The sequence below is a fragment of the Mus caroli genome, chromosome 12 (genome assembly GCF_900094665.2).
Source record: "Mus caroli chromosome 12, CAROLI_EIJ_v1.1, whole genome shotgun sequence".
Classification (NCBI taxonomy): domain Eukaryota; kingdom Metazoa; phylum Chordata; class Mammalia; order Rodentia; family Muridae; genus Mus; species Mus caroli.
Window position 1 is genome coordinate 48,485,269 of NC_034581.1, and position 15,552 is coordinate 48,500,820.

Genomic DNA, 15,552 nt, shown 5'->3' on the forward strand with positions numbered 1-15,552 from the left:
CTCTGGCTAGGACTTCAAGTACTATATTGAATAGGTAGGGAGAGAGTGGACAGCCTTGTCTAGTCCCTGATTTTAGTAGGATTGCTTCAAGTTTCTCTCCATTTAGTTTAATGTTGGCTACTGGTTTGCTGTATATTGCTTTTACTATGTTTAGGTATGGGCCTTGAATTCCTGATCTTTCTAAGACTTTTATCATCAATGGAAGGAGAGGCCCTTGGTCCTGTGAAGGTTCTATGCCCCAGTGTAGGGGAATGCCAGGGCCAGGAATCAGGTGTGGGTGGGTTGTTGAGCAGGGGGAGGGGGAAGGGGAGAGGAAGTTTTCAGAGGGGAAACCAAGAAAGGGGATAACATTTGAAATGTAAATAAAGTAAATATCTAATTTTTTAAAAATGTAAAAAAAAAAAAAGAACAAAGATAGAGTCATTCATTAATGAGGCAATCATTGCAGTGAATGTTAGCTTCACAAGAGGGCTACAGATAGAATGCCTGTCTTATATCTAGCCAGATTAGGGAAGGTCTTCAAAACCTCAGTAATCTAGAATGACTAATTTATGTATTTATTTATTGAATTTATTGAAAGGTGTGTGTGTGTGTGTGTGTGTGTACATGCGTGCGCATGTGCATGTGGTTTTGTGTGTGAAAAAAGGTGGTTTGGTTTTATGAGTGAAACAGTAAAATGCAAGGACTTATTTTAGGGAGTTTGCTCTGAAAGTGATATAAGACTGTAGTAAACACGCTATTGTCTTCAGTTTCATTTAAAGTTTTATGATGGGATTTTTTCATAAATTCACACAAGACTGTTTAATGGCCTTCTAAGTAGGGGATTTTTCTTGTGCATTTGTGTTATTCAGGTTTTGTTATGTGGCTCTGGCAAAGGACTGGGAAGATTAAAGGAAGAAAGATTTATTTTGGCTCATGGTTTCAGAGGTTCTCTTCATAGTCAGCCAACCTCATTGTTCCTGGGCCTGCAGCAAAGCAAAACCTAACAGCATCAGAGTGCCATAGAGCAGAACTGCGTGCCTTGTGTTGACCAAGTTACAGAGAGTGCAAAAGGAAAGCAGAGCACATGACATAGCTCCCAGACATATGTCCAAGACCCCTCCCGTCAACAAAATCTCATCTCCCAAGTGTCTGTCACTGTCCAAGAACAGTTGAATTATGAACCTACTAGCATCAGTCAGAGGTCACATCATAGTGTCCCACCCCTGAACTTACCTCTGAACCAGCCCTTAAACACATTGTTACAACAGGGTCTTGCCTTCTTTTTCTGGATGCAGTGTAGTTCTATCTCTTGAGTATGTAACTGTGGAAATAGAGGGTTTGCCATTGTCCTAGGGAAAGTCATTTTTTTTTCACTTGGTGTAATATCTCCAACTCCCTTGTCCTAAATTTTAAAGACCGTTCTACAATAAACCTTAATGGTATTTAGCTGATTAGAAGAATCCAGGGGCCCTGATTTCTCCCCGTTAGCCCCTCCCCCTTTAGCCTTAAGCAAGAGGAGCTACACCAATTAATCCTGGAGGTTAAAGGTCTAGAAGCTACTAAAATAATTCATCTCGAGAGCATTTTTGCATGTAAGTCAATTTTGTTCAATTCGGGATAAAGAATTTTAATATGATGGGGAACAAAGTGTCTTATATTCCCTTTATCCCTCATCCATTCCCAATCATGATCATCTTTATCCGAGTCACCTTTGTTGGCTCTTTTTACAGCATTTGCTTTCCCCAAGGCTGGGGCTGGGGAAAAGAGTTGCAGCAATACCTATCCTCCTCCCTAGGCCACCCATCTCACTGAGATTTAAAAGAGTCAGCCGGATGCAACCTGCTTCATGTGCAGAGATGAGGACCAAAACATATCAGCTAAGGATGCTAGGCAATTCCTCCCACTGCACATGGTGTGCTTCCTGAAGCATCTTTACTGGACCTTCACTTCCTACCACCCCCTACCAGGGACTGCAACCCAATTGAAGAACTCAGTTTTAGTCTGAAATAATCAAGGTGGAGAAGGGGCTAGATGGGGATTCAGGTAGCTTTGCATTTTAAAAGGATTTTTAAAAGGATTCTTGTAAGATCACCAATCCACCACATCTAAACCGAGGACATTAAAACTGTTTTAACTGACAAAGCAAACCGGGAGGATGCGAGGGGTCCAACTCATGCCTCTCTGCTTCCTTCTTTTCTTGCATTAGTTAGAAAGAGCCCACTTCAAATAGAGAAAGGAGGCCAATTTTCAAAATGCAGCCACCCCCCCCCTTTTTTTCCCCTTAACAGCACTCATACAGTAGCAATGGCAAAATAAACAACGATGTGTTGGATTTTGTTTTTCTTTATCTATATGACATTTGTGTCATCACAGGAGCCCTAATCCATATTCAGGTCTTCATGTTTGGTGTGCAGTAATATGTAAATGATCTCGCCAGCTGCATGGAGCAGTGTTTGTTGATTCTATTTCTTTTGGCACTGCACAGAACTGAATTTCTGCCAAAAACGGGGCTGCTTCAGGGAGCGCTGGTGCTCCAGGAGGAAGTTTTGAAAGGAAACGCACATCATAAGTCCTCACTCTGTGAAGCAGAAAAATCAAAACAAACTCGCTGTTTACTAAAATAGCGGTATTATGAATGTAAAATAATGTGTTTGTTAAAATATAATGAGCACACTGCCCATCTCCGGGATGCATGGCGTATGTGGGCTTTGGAAATGAGGGCACAATGTTGAGAAAGCTGGTGCATTTTGATTCTTGGAAAGAAAATAGGTGAAATGAGATAGACAGAGACACCATGTAGAAGTTTAAGGAGGAAAGAAAAATTTTAGCATGCATATTAATCTTTGGAAACACATGGCATATACATGCATTTAAATGTGGACAGCTGTGGCGTTTAAGTGTTAAAAAATTTCATTAATGATGCATAGAGCTATCTACTTCTGTTGGCAGGCCTTTCAGTCTTCAATCTGACACTTCCTTTTTTATCCAGCAAGCTAATTTCCCCTCTTTTGTGAGGAGTAACTGTTTTCACACTACTGCTTACCCAGCAAGCCTCCTTATTGTTTCATGGCTAATTATCTTCTCCAGCTTCACCTTCCCCAGTGAGGAGAGCAGGGCAGTTTCTCCCAGCACTAATGAAAGCTAGGTTTTATGGGTACACTGTGTAAATAAATGTAAGCTCTGATCAGGCAACATAATAAATGAGTTCCTAAAGTTTATGGAGTCACAGCTCACCTAGTACTTTGCTAAACAACGAAGCAAAATGATTAATCTGGTGAAGGAGGGAACTTTAGGTGTTGAGGGAAAAAGTGGCGGTCCTGTCAATTTAATATGGAAGCTCGCTGCAGGTATAACACAAGGAATCTGTATCCATCTGGATGTCCCTGGTGGTCCCCAATAGCATGGCTTACAAGGAAGTCCTTTGGAAAATATGGCTGATCTGGTCAGAGGTGGAGATCATCTGGAATTATATGTTTCTGATTACTTCCAATGTATTAACAAAAAAACAACCACCAGGATCTGTGTAATATAAAATGCTTTCTAACGCACTGAATGCAAGCACAGCAGAGACACCAGCCACAAAGGCTGCATTGCCAAGGGCCTTCAGGGAGTGAAGCCAGCAGGTTTGGTGTAGGTAATTAGCCCTGCTGGCAGCTCAGAGTCTTGCTTATGTGTAGTATGAACTCAGTGTATTCTCTAGGTGGCCCTCCTAAGGAGCCACATTCCAAGAACTTAGAGCACTTAGTTATAGTTAGCCCAAAACGGGGAAATTAAATACACCCTATCCCCTAAAGAGTACATTTTATTTTTCTTTTACAAAATAAATTTATATGTAATCTAATTTTCTCTGGGTTCAAATTATTATTCCTTTGACATAGAAATCTGTGCTTTCTGTTACTGTGCTGACATGTAAAATCGGACTGTGAGCCTCCACTTTTGTTGCTATGACAGAACACTGCAATGAATCAATTGCAGGGGAAGGGTCTCGTTGGTTCACAGTTTCGTAGGTTTCTGATCAGATACGACTGGCTCCACTGCTTTTGGACCCAGGGAAGATAGAACATCCGGACTGGGAATTCATGGTAGAGCAAAGCAGCCCAGTTCATGGAAGGCAGGAAGTGGAGAGAAAAAGATACAGCCTTCAGAAACAAGTCCCCAGTGACTTCCTTCCACCAGAGAGGCTCTCCCTCCTAATGGCTATTCCCAGTGGGTCAACCCAGTAATGAGGTTCGGATCCCTATGATGACCCATTTACTTTCCTGCCGCCAGCTGAGGAATAAGCTTTCAACCGTCAGACCTTTTTATATCCAAACCACAAAACCCAGGACCACTGCTTTTATTCCAAACAAGATGAGTTTTTAAATATACGGGAATTTCAGAAACTTTAGTGTTCTTCTCTTACAATCTCAAACATAATTCTACATTTTTAGTACATCTAAGGATTCTGTATCATGAATCAGAAGTATAAAATCTCATGGAAACCTTTATCAAAGTCATTTGTTACCTGCTAGAACCATTCATCCTGAAGGTTTGAACAACCTGTGCAACATCCATTGTGATTTGTGAACTCTCCCACTGTTTTTGTGGTGTGCACAGTAACAGTGCAAGAGAGGTATCCTTGCAACAGTCCAGTCCCCATTTAAGTAAGGAAGCAACGGCATAAATCAAGCGAGGTATAATAAGATTAGAGACAAGGGCCAACCTACATGGAGAAAACGAGTCATCAGCTCACCTATCTGTTAATTAACCTTCAACTTTGAGTCAATGAAATCATAAATTCGAGGAAAGAGGTTTTCATTGACTATTTCAGGTAAGATGGCGCAGAGACAAAACGGGAGCTGTAGTTTTGAGCTGTAGTTAATTTACTCGCATATTCTGCCCACTTTATATTCTTATTTTTTCCCCTCTGAATTACGTGTTTCAATCATTAACTTAGAATTTTAGAAGAAAGAAAGAAAGCCATCGTTTGTTTATCCAGGAGGAATTAAGATCAGCGAGGTTACAGTGTTGACTGTCACTGTGTACCTTCTATGGAAGTGAGCAGCAATAGATGAAGTTCTCTCAATGAACGTGGTCATCTTCCTTCTTATTTCCTAGGAATATGTTTCAAAACCCCTCTCAGATGTCTGAAATCCTGGATGCTAATCCCTATGTGTTTGAGTAGCATCTTGTGTCCCTATACACACGTAGGTTAGTGGCTCTCCTCCTTAAGGAAACACTGATCACACACTGTAGCTATAACTTCTGTTGTTGGGGTTTTGAAAGCAAAACTAGCACACATTTCCTTTTCCTTTGCAATTCCAAAGTTAGATTTATTCTTGCAGTACATCTTACCAACCTCATATTTAACTTTGTTTTTTCTTCATTCACTGAGAACTTTCAGCTTTTTACTTGAACAAAGCACTGCATGGTTTCTCTTTGGCAAGTTCAAAATGCCAGCATCAAGTACCCTTGTGACACGAGCCTCTTAGACACTAATAAAATAGGAGTTAGTTACTTGAGCATAGGAAACTAAGATGATAAAGGTGTCTACTAAGTTTTCAACAGGTGGGTCTCACATACACAGTGGATGTCTAGACAGGTGAATGGTTCATATCAAGGAAGCACGAGACAGGTTAGAGAGATTTCTGTTAGACTACTCAGAATGGTGTTCAATTTAAATTCTATGAACTGTTTATATCTAGAGTTCCCCATTTAATATCTTCAGGCCTCAATTGACCTTGCATTATTAAAACCATGGAAAGCAAACCTGCAGAGGTAGAGACAACCATGTGTACTTTGTAAGGGCAGATTCCGAACAAGAGTAGACTCTTCTGTTACGTGATGACGGGCTTCTTGCTCGGGCAGACATCTGTGCGTTGGCAAAGCTTTCCTTGGATCTCATGCTACTTCTGGATCGTTCTAAGAATTTTACGTTATCATTCTATGAATTTAAGTCCTCATACTCAGAATGCAAATACCAAACAGCAGGAATAAGCCAGAAAAACGAGGTGAGATGTTATCCTTGGGGGCGGGGCGGGGGGAACTCCTTTATCCAGCTGGCATGTCCTCCTTAGACTTTCCACAAATTGGGTAAAGACAGCACCACTATTTGGCTCCATCTGGAATTTCTACTGTTCCAACAAGGATTTTGTTTTTGTTTTTGTTTTTGAACTTCCCCTTATTTCAGGTCTATATTGTTTGCAAGAAGTAGGAAAGAAGAAATTCCTTTAATTAAAAAACCTCTTATTTATATTTATATTAATTTTAAACAATTTTAACATTGGTACTGTTTTGAAACCTGGAAGGAAATTCCAAAGACACACAGGAAAGGGACTGAGCGGAGAAACAGATCCCATTCCTATTGAGTCTATTCGGAGTGGAATGAAAATTTCCGTTGTTTGCATCCAGAGTAATGGGCAAGATGAAACGGTTTATTTGCTGGTAGAAGTGGGTTATCTTGTAGTTTCTCCTAGTACATTATTCAGATGAGACAGTGGTGGGTAGCAGTGAAGGACACATAGGGGGCACAAAATGCCCTGGGTGCCAGTGAGCTACTTGGGAGACTGAGGTAGAAGGATCCCTGGAGTTTGGAAACAGTGTGGCCAACATCCTGAGATCCTATGGGCATGTAAAAAGAAGAAAAGGCAAAATATGAGAAGTTATGTATGCAAGAATTAAGAAGAGCAAGATTGGTACTGGCATTGATTTATTGCCACCTGGCTTTAGGATTACCCAAACTGAAGTCAGACACTTAAGCTCTGTATAGCAATTACATAATAATCTAAATGTCCTTAATTCATTGGCACACATATACTGCTTCTCCATAAGAAACATGGTTTCTCTACATATAAGGCTTCTGGTAGCATATTTATAGGAGTTTGTTTTTCTCCACACACAGCTTTTGCCCTCCTAGATAACAGCTGGGTGTCCCTTAATGCAGTTCTGACACTTTCTTCATGGCAGTTGTATCAGACCCAGGAGGGAACGGTCAGTGTCAGAGGACTGTCCTCATATAGATACCAGCGCTCCCTCCTGCCTCCTGACTGCCTGGTGGGCTTTAGAGCGCCTCAACCGTCTCCTTGGCTTCCGCAGTTTTCTAGACTGGTCTCAAGCTTGGAGAAATCCTTTACTCACATCTTCCAGTTTATTATCACAGGCGCAAATCCAGAATCCCAAGTGAAAGATCTGCATAAGTTGAGACGGAAGGGGACCTAAAGCCTCCGAGTGTGTCGGGGTACACGGTTCTGTTTGTACCCTCAGATAGCCAGTAACCGGAAGCTCATCCAGTGTCATTCTTTAACTGTTTGAGTTTGAACCTTCAGTACCATCTTCCTTTCTAGGTGGTCCTCAGAGAGAAAGGTTGAGTGTCATACTTATCCCTTGGAGGTTTAGGAGAGCAGCCACAGCCTGAGGTGATTTGGGGCCCCTTCTTCAATTGTCTTATCAGTGTACGTTCAGGCCTGTTCAAGAAGAGTCTCCATGAAAACGGAAAAACCATTGCTGTCACTCAGGTTTTTGGATCTCTATGGCCAGAACCTAAAACAAGGACAGAATATGATTTGTATAAGTCTTGGCTTTGTAATTGAAACAGTACTTTTCTGGGGCAGCCCCTCAGTGAAACTGAAGTGGCAGAGAGAAGGGATAGAGGAAAGTGTCCAGGTTTTACTTGGTTGATTTTTTGTTTTGTTTTGCTTGTTTGTTTTTCTTGGTGTGTGTGTGTGTGTGTGTACACTGCTGCTTTCTTCTGTAGAATTCCCTCCTACAGCCTCCAGGCCACTTTGCTTATAGGACATCAAAGTTCTTGGCAATCTGTTTTTCATAAATGAAATAAAGTTGAAGCATTAAATGGGTTGTTTGTTTTATTTTTTAATTGTTAAATAAAGACACTCTTGGGACATGATTCCATGTCTGGAGTAGTAAGAGAAACATTAGGGCAATCAGAGCTGGCCATGAAGTCTGAGGCTGCTGTGGTTTCTCCAGTTTTAGTCTTCCAAGACCAGTGTGAGAGGGCAAGACAGGAGACAGGCAGCCTGGTGGGCCTGTGGCCAGAGTCAGCCTGGCAAGCCTATGCCTACCATGAGACTGTCTGTGAATCTGTGTCCTAAAGGTTACTTTTCAATGCTTGTATCTCTATGTGCCAGCCTGTAGGATCTGGTATCTCTAAGTTAACTCTGTTTTTGTCTGTCTGTCTGTCTGTCTGTCTGTCTGTCTGTCTGTCTGTTTTTAATTTAGTGAATTTTTCTTAATTCACACAGAAGTGATCATGTTAAAGTGAACCATTTCATGGTCTTTAGTATACTGAAAATATTGTATGACTTCTATCTCTACTTTTAATAGATTTTCAAAATTCAAAGAAAATTCCTATTAAGAAATTCCTCAAAAGAAATGCCTACTAAGACCTATTAAGCCCGTGGCATCTTTTCTTCCCTGCTAAGAGCCCCTAGATATCAACGATCTTCATTCTGTCTCAGAATATGCCTATTCCGAATATTTCTGAAATTACCTATTTCTAACTATTTACCTATTCTGGTAATAAATGAAATAATATGTTATGTAGCCTGCCCTTGACCTACACACATAGATCCAACCAGACATAGATAAAAATATTTGGGGAGACAAAACTGTCTCTAGCTTAACTATGTGCAGAAGCCTGTCACTTTCGCCCAAACAGTGCAGTGTGGCAGCCTCTTACCGTGTGTCCACACAGGAATGGACATCGGAAGATGATTTTAAATATTCTGAATGATATTTATTATGGAAGACATCATTTTATACAAGACACTTAGGACTGGAAGTGTGTAGCTCAGTGGGTAACACACGTATGCAAGGCCATGGGTTTGACCCCCAGCACTGGATGAAACAGAGCATCCTCAGGTTTTGGTCTCCAGAGCACTTCCTGGAACATATCCTCCATGGATATCACCTGACAACTGAGCAGGGCCACGCCTTCTTCAGAAGTCAGCAGCTCTCTTGATGGTTTTGCACAGTACAGTTAACCCCACAACCCTTTTCTGTCTCTACCACAGTCTGTGAGGCAGGAAGTAAGCCCTTCTTTCAGTTCACTTGACAATGTTATTTTGAGAGCCTGTTTTATATCATAAAGTGTTTTCTGTGCTGGCTAGGCTAGATTCCTGTCCTCATGAAGTTTATCTATGGAAGGAAAGACTCTCGTCTTTCTTTGCTGGGTTCTTTGGAGCCATATCTAATAGGTTTTTTGATTTTCAGCAACTTTAGATTATGTTTGTATTGGTTAATTTTCTGTTGGCTGTGATAAAATACCTGGATAGAAAGCCACTTATGGAAGAAAGAATTTGTTTTGGCTTAAGGTTCTAGGATGATAGAATTGATCATAGTGGGGAAGGCATGGCGACTCTCAGGGAAAGCAGTGCAGCACTGCCAAAAAGATGGTGGAACACCCTTTCATCTGCACACAGGAACACACACACACACACACACACACACAGGAGCACACACACACACACACGAGCACACAGACACACATCACACATACAAAGGGGCAGGGGAGTGGAGAGAGAACAGGAAGCAGGACAAGGCTATCAACCCCCCAGACCCATGCCCAGTGGCATGTTTCCTACAGCAAGGCTCTCCCCTAATGGTTCTGTGACATCTTTAATAGCACAACAAACTGGGGACCAAGTGTTCAAATACACAATCTTGCAGCGAATACTTCTCGTGCAAACCACCACAGCAAGCATAGAAATATGTTCGTCCCAACACTCATTTCGGTGAGATTTGCGAAGGGCTGGATCTTCACTTATCTATTTTGAGCTTCTGAGCAGCTATGTCATTGAAAGGGAACATTCGGAAGAACACTTTTTGATCATTAGTGTGAGACAGACTTCCAAGGCATTTTCTCAGGCGTTTTTAAAAACAGGTTACTTGAACATTTTTGTCAGTGTGGTAGTGGGAAGGATTTGATTGCTGGAATGTGTCAGCTGGGATAGAATGCCACAGAAAATAGCCCCGACTTTTAAAGAAAAAATTATTTTCAAAGAAATCGAAAGACCTTGAACTATGGGCCTGTTTGGGGATGCTCAGGTGTCTTTCTCCTTTGGTTTGTCCTGGAGGACGAACCCAGATGTAGCACAGAAAGCATCACTACATTTACAACATGGATGCAGCAAGGGACCTTGTCAGCGTCTAGTTAACCGGATTCCGCGTGTGTCTGCTAACCGGCTGTGGTAACGTGAACCTTGCGACACTTACTTAACATTAAGTCACATTCTCATCTTCTTACTGTGGCAGAATGACGATATGTTGAGAGTTTCCAGTCATTGTCTCCATAGGTCTGCCCATAGGCATTCCCATAAATGCTCACAGCAGTCTATGGAACTGATATTTACAAACGTTAGATACCTTATATGAGAATGTAAGCTAACACAATTGTAGGGGACTCAAACTTAACGTCTGTTCGTTTCTACCCCAGGCTTTATACAGCTGATAAACAGAAAGCAGCTTTCTTTTAGTCTTATTTGTGTGTGTGTGTGTGTGTGTGTGCATTTCTTATTTACTTTGGAATCTATTTTTTGGTCAATAAGAAATAGGGCAATGCAAACTCAGAATTATTTTACAATTATTTCTCTTCTTTACAAGGGCTTCTTGGTATTTTTAATTTCATTTATATCTACATTTAATCTAAAATGTATTTCTAATGCATTTGGGTTAAAGGTAGGAGTCAAGAAGAATACTGTATAAATAAAGAATTGTAGTTATTGTGTTTTGCTATTTCTCCTGATTGAAGTTTATTTTCGCAGCCATATCCCTACATTCTCTCCCCTCTCTCTGTATTATTCCCTCAATTGTCCGGTCCTCTCTTGCTCACTAATGTGAACACTGATCTTCCGAGGTCCCTCACAGGCTCCTGCTCTGGTGCCTGGTGTTTATCTGGGGCTCCTGCTTATGAGGAGAGGCTGTGGAGCACGTAAGAAGGATGGCCCAGATGAAGGAAGTACGTCACTAGGGTTGAACATCTGAAGGAGCTGCTGGGCCCTTGATTCCTGTCATGTTCTTTGCTCCCCACTTGCTACGATGTGTACCACCTCTGTCATGCTTTCCTGCTGCCATAGATTGGTCTCTGCCATGCCTTCTCTATCAGGGACCAGTGTCTTTAAAACCGTGAGCCGAGAGCACACCTCTCCATTTGACTTGTTTCTCTCAGCTCTTCCTGAATAGTAACTAATATAGCTTAATATAATGCCTATTTTTCTTCATAAAAATCCCCCTTCCTAGATTTCTATGTGCAGTTATGCTCGCCGAGCTCACCACCTAGGTCTAAAACAACAGTTTCCAACCTGTGCGTTGTGACCTCTTTAGGAGTCGCATATCAGATACTGTGCATATCAGGATTTACACTACAAGTCGTAACGGTAGCAAAATTACAGCTATGAAGTAGCAATGAAATGATGGAAGACTGGTCCATGAGAAAGGATCTCGAAAATACTAGGACTATAAATGATATAATACAAAACTAGACAGAATATTTCTATCAGAAAATCTCGTAATTTTCATTCACACTGTTTATTCTAGATCAGTGATTTTTAACCTGCCTAACACTGTGACCCTTTAATTCAGTTCCTCATACTGTGGTGGGGTCCACAGCTCTGCATTTTGGTTGGCTGTGTGTGTGTGTGTGTGTGTGTGTAGTTTTTAGTTTTCTATTGTCATGAAACTGTCATGTCATACTGATAGGGAAACAGGTAAATAGGCCCCAAACATAAAGGTCTGACCAGGGCACACAAAGCAGCTTCCCTGCCATCCGAGGATTGCAGGCTGCTGGAACTCTCACCCTCAGACACTAGCCCAGTGCCCTCCCTCCACCACACACCCCATCAAAAAAAAAAAAAATATATATATATATATATGGTTCCTGCCACACAGCATAAGTCACATATTTAGTGTGGGTCACACATTAACTGGGCCCATTGTCAACAATGGCCAAACATAATGTATGTCATGGGTTAACTAAGCCTGCTTTTGTACCTATGCAAGCCCTCATTTTCCCTTGAACTTAAAAGAAGACACCTTGTTTCCTGGGCCCCACTTCAGGGCCTGTGTTGCTGCAGGTATTAGCAAAGTGCTTCCTGAAAGACATGTCCTTTTAGCACCTCACACCTCTGGAACCTCCTCTCCTTCCCCACCTAAAACCTAGCTTAGCAAATGTGTGAGTGAAAGGACCATACCAGTATTAGGGCTCTCCACAGGCTCTTTATTTGCTACTCACTGGCCATTTGGCATTCTTTAAACGCTCTAGATTTTGGTGCGACTCCATTTGGACTTACCAGTTTGACAAGTATGGGAATATGCACATTTTTTTTTTTTTGCTAAGCAATTCCTTTACAAATTACAAAAATAAAAATAAAAATAAAATAAATCCAATTCTTAATTAGTTTGAGCATTATTGACCACGTTGAAGTGCCAGCCAAGAAGATGACAGTTACGTCAATGTGGATGCCATATTCCTCCCCCTGACAGTCGCACAGAAGGCAAATGTTTAATTATATCAGTGTCCTCATATCCGTCCCCAGTGCCCCAGTGAATGGTTTAGGTTAAATTCCAAGGAAATGGAGACTTTATTTAAAATGCTGACAGAATTTACTACAGAACAAGAAGGTCCAGGCTGCCCTCTACCTGAAGGATAATGTAGAGTCAAGAGTTTCTGTGAAAGAAACTGGCTTGTGTAAAGTTGGCCAAAGATGGAGGACATTGCTCCTTAAAGCTCTATTTTAGGGTCTTAGGTTGAGCATACTTGTCTAGGGAGGGAAAGGAATAGATCAGGAAAGTCATATGCTAAAAGGGGGTCTTTGTCATCTACAAAGTCTCCCCACCTCACACACACACTTCTTCTTCAGAACATTATAATGGATGTTCATAAAGCCAACGTCTCAGCAGTGGGGAGCATTACAGAGAGCCTCAAAATGTTCTGGGTTCTGTAAATCTAAGGAATGGGTTAGCAATTAATATTCTTACCATTTAGGTGGGCCATTTCTTCAGAATACAAAATGTTGGACAAGAGGGAGGAAATCTCAGCCCTTCGGAAGGATTAAGGGCAGGGCAGGGGAGGGGAGGGGAAAGGAGGGGAGGGGAGGGAAAAAAAGGGAAAAGGGAAAAGGGAAAGGGAAAAGGGAAAGGGAAAAGGGAAAGGGAAAAGGGAAAAGGGAAGGGAAGGGAAGGGAGAAGTTAAAAGTAACTGCCAAGGTCAGCTAAAAGGGAAAATGACTGAGGCTGAGTGCAGGCTTCTTTAATATTTTTTTTTCATTAAAAGTGAATGATTTCTAAGTAGATCCAGTCAGATATCCCTGGAATTATCATACAAGGGAGCTTTAGGAAGGTTTAAACGACAGGAGACTTGAGGGGAACATAAACCAGGTTTAATCCTTTCCTATGGAAATATTTTACCCCAACCACTTCTGAGCAGTTCCTTCAGTACCCCTGAGTTCTGTCCTTCCATAGGCTTGAATCTGTAAACCCACAAAACAGTAGCCGACCATGACCGTGTCCAGAGACAGGCTAAGCTGCAGGCATCCCTTAGGCTTAGCTCCTGGCACAAGATGGCACAATTGTTGAGTCCCAGCTTTTGAGACCCTATTGGAAAATCCTGTGCTGTCACTTGTTAAAGTTGATCAGAGTTACAAAGCGCTTCTCTGAATGCCTGGTTTAATTATTTATCAGCACCGTCAGTACAGTGTCAGGCAAGGGGGTGTTTGAAATTAATACACTACTTGAGTGGACTGATTGATTGCTCCTGCAGCTAAAGATTTTAACATTCACTAGCTATACAGACTGGTCATTAGTCCTCTACTTTATCTCTTAGCAAAGAATAAACAGAAATTGTAATAAAAATTCATCACAGTGAATGGACTTGGTATCTAAGTGGCTGTGATAACTAGCCCTGTACTAGATTGACTGCTAGAACACTGCCACAGGGAAGATCTCTTTTAGAAAGAAAATTTAAAATTATCCCCTAATTAATGTTTGCCTTATAACTGAAATCTTTTTTAACTAAATTGGGTTATACAGAGAATCTCCTCCATATCCACTACAATAAAGCACACTTAATATGTTTGTGTGGCAGTCTTTAAGCATTAATTTTAGGAAGGATTGAGGCTTTACAAATGTGCCCTAATATGCTCCAGGTGAGGTTTTCTTCCTCCCACTAAAGAAAGAAAGCTGAGTGGCCTGTTTTTCAACCAGACAGTTGAGATAATCTGACTTGTAATGAGAAAACTCTGCCTTCAGAGCTATCACCACCCTCTTTACCTATCAGATCAGGGCTTGTTTTTAAAGAGTAAATTGGAAGGTATGGTAAGAAGGAGATATAGCCAAGGGGGGAGTCAAGGAACTTATGAGCAACTCTACACATCGTAAGAATTAGTTACCAAATATTGACTATTTCCCTGGGAGCTTATAATTATTTTACATTTCATCCAAGAGTGATTTTGAAGATCAATAGAGCTGTATCTATCTTATACGTGATGATGCTGATGCTCAGAAAGCTTAAATAACTCATACAAGCTAATGAAGCTGGTGAGAGCAGCCAGGCCATTGGCTTGTTGGCTAGTTCTAGAGTCATGGTCGTCCATCTGTCTCCTTGGCATGAGTGTAGATGGAGCTGAGAATGCTCTATGGTTCTATCTGTAGGAGAAGTTCTCAGGGCCCACAGTGCATTTTCACCTTCCTTGGCTCCACAATAGAACCAGATAGCTGGGTGAGAAGTGAGGATGCTGAAAGAGCCGTTTAACAGCTCCATCCCACAGAAGGCCAAGAGAATACTGAGTTCTCATGAAGACAAGCAGAGCACAGAAGCAGGGCACCTAGGCTATTGCATCCCTGGGAGTCAGGGAAGTCTTCAGACAGTTAGGGACTGGAAGGTTTTACCTGTCAAAAGCATAGGCAAACCAATAGTAATGATCAACAAAAGTTCAAGTGATATCTCTCTCACAAAGAAAAGATAAAGAAGAAAGGGAGCCAGGGAACAATGGTTAAGGAGCTGCCTGGGAACTCTTGGAAAGATGTGGGCATTGCTCATCTCGGCCAACAGAAGGAAAAGCCTAGTTCTCACAGCCAAGACCAGAAAAGAAAGAAAAATGAAGGTGTATACACTGTTCTAGGTTCCCGGGTAAATAGAACTTTAACCTAAAATTAGAGGCAAGAGGGTACTGACGCACAGCAACAGATAGTATTCTACTAGAGACTTAGGGAGGAAATTGCTATGAGAATATATGTACCCTACAATATTTCATGGATTCTACCTTTTAGTCTTCGTTTAGCAGTTTTATTTTTAGCTGCTTTAGTTACTTTCACATAACACAACTAAAATGTTGATTTAAGTAATTTAAGAGGAAGGGTATTAAATGCAGACACTATTATATATGCCAGCAAGATTTTGCTGAAAGGACCCTGATATAGCTGTCTCATGTAAGGCTATGCCAGTGCCTGGCAAACACAGAAGTGGATGCTCACACTCATCTATTGGATAGAACACAGGGCCCCCAATGGAGGAGCTAGAGAAAGTACCCAAGGAGCTGAAGGGGTCTGCAACCCTATAGGTGGAACAACAATATGAACTAA

The 15,552-nt window shown here is 41.4% G+C and overlaps 1 protein-coding gene across 9 annotated transcripts in view; it reads left to right on the forward strand.

Moving 5' to 3' along the window:
- The window catches only part of Akap6 (A-kinase anchoring protein 6), a 432,222-nt gene that overhangs the window by 399,746 nt on the left and 16,924 nt on the right, over positions 1-15,552 (forward strand). The gene's annotated exons all lie outside the window — the stretch shown is intronic.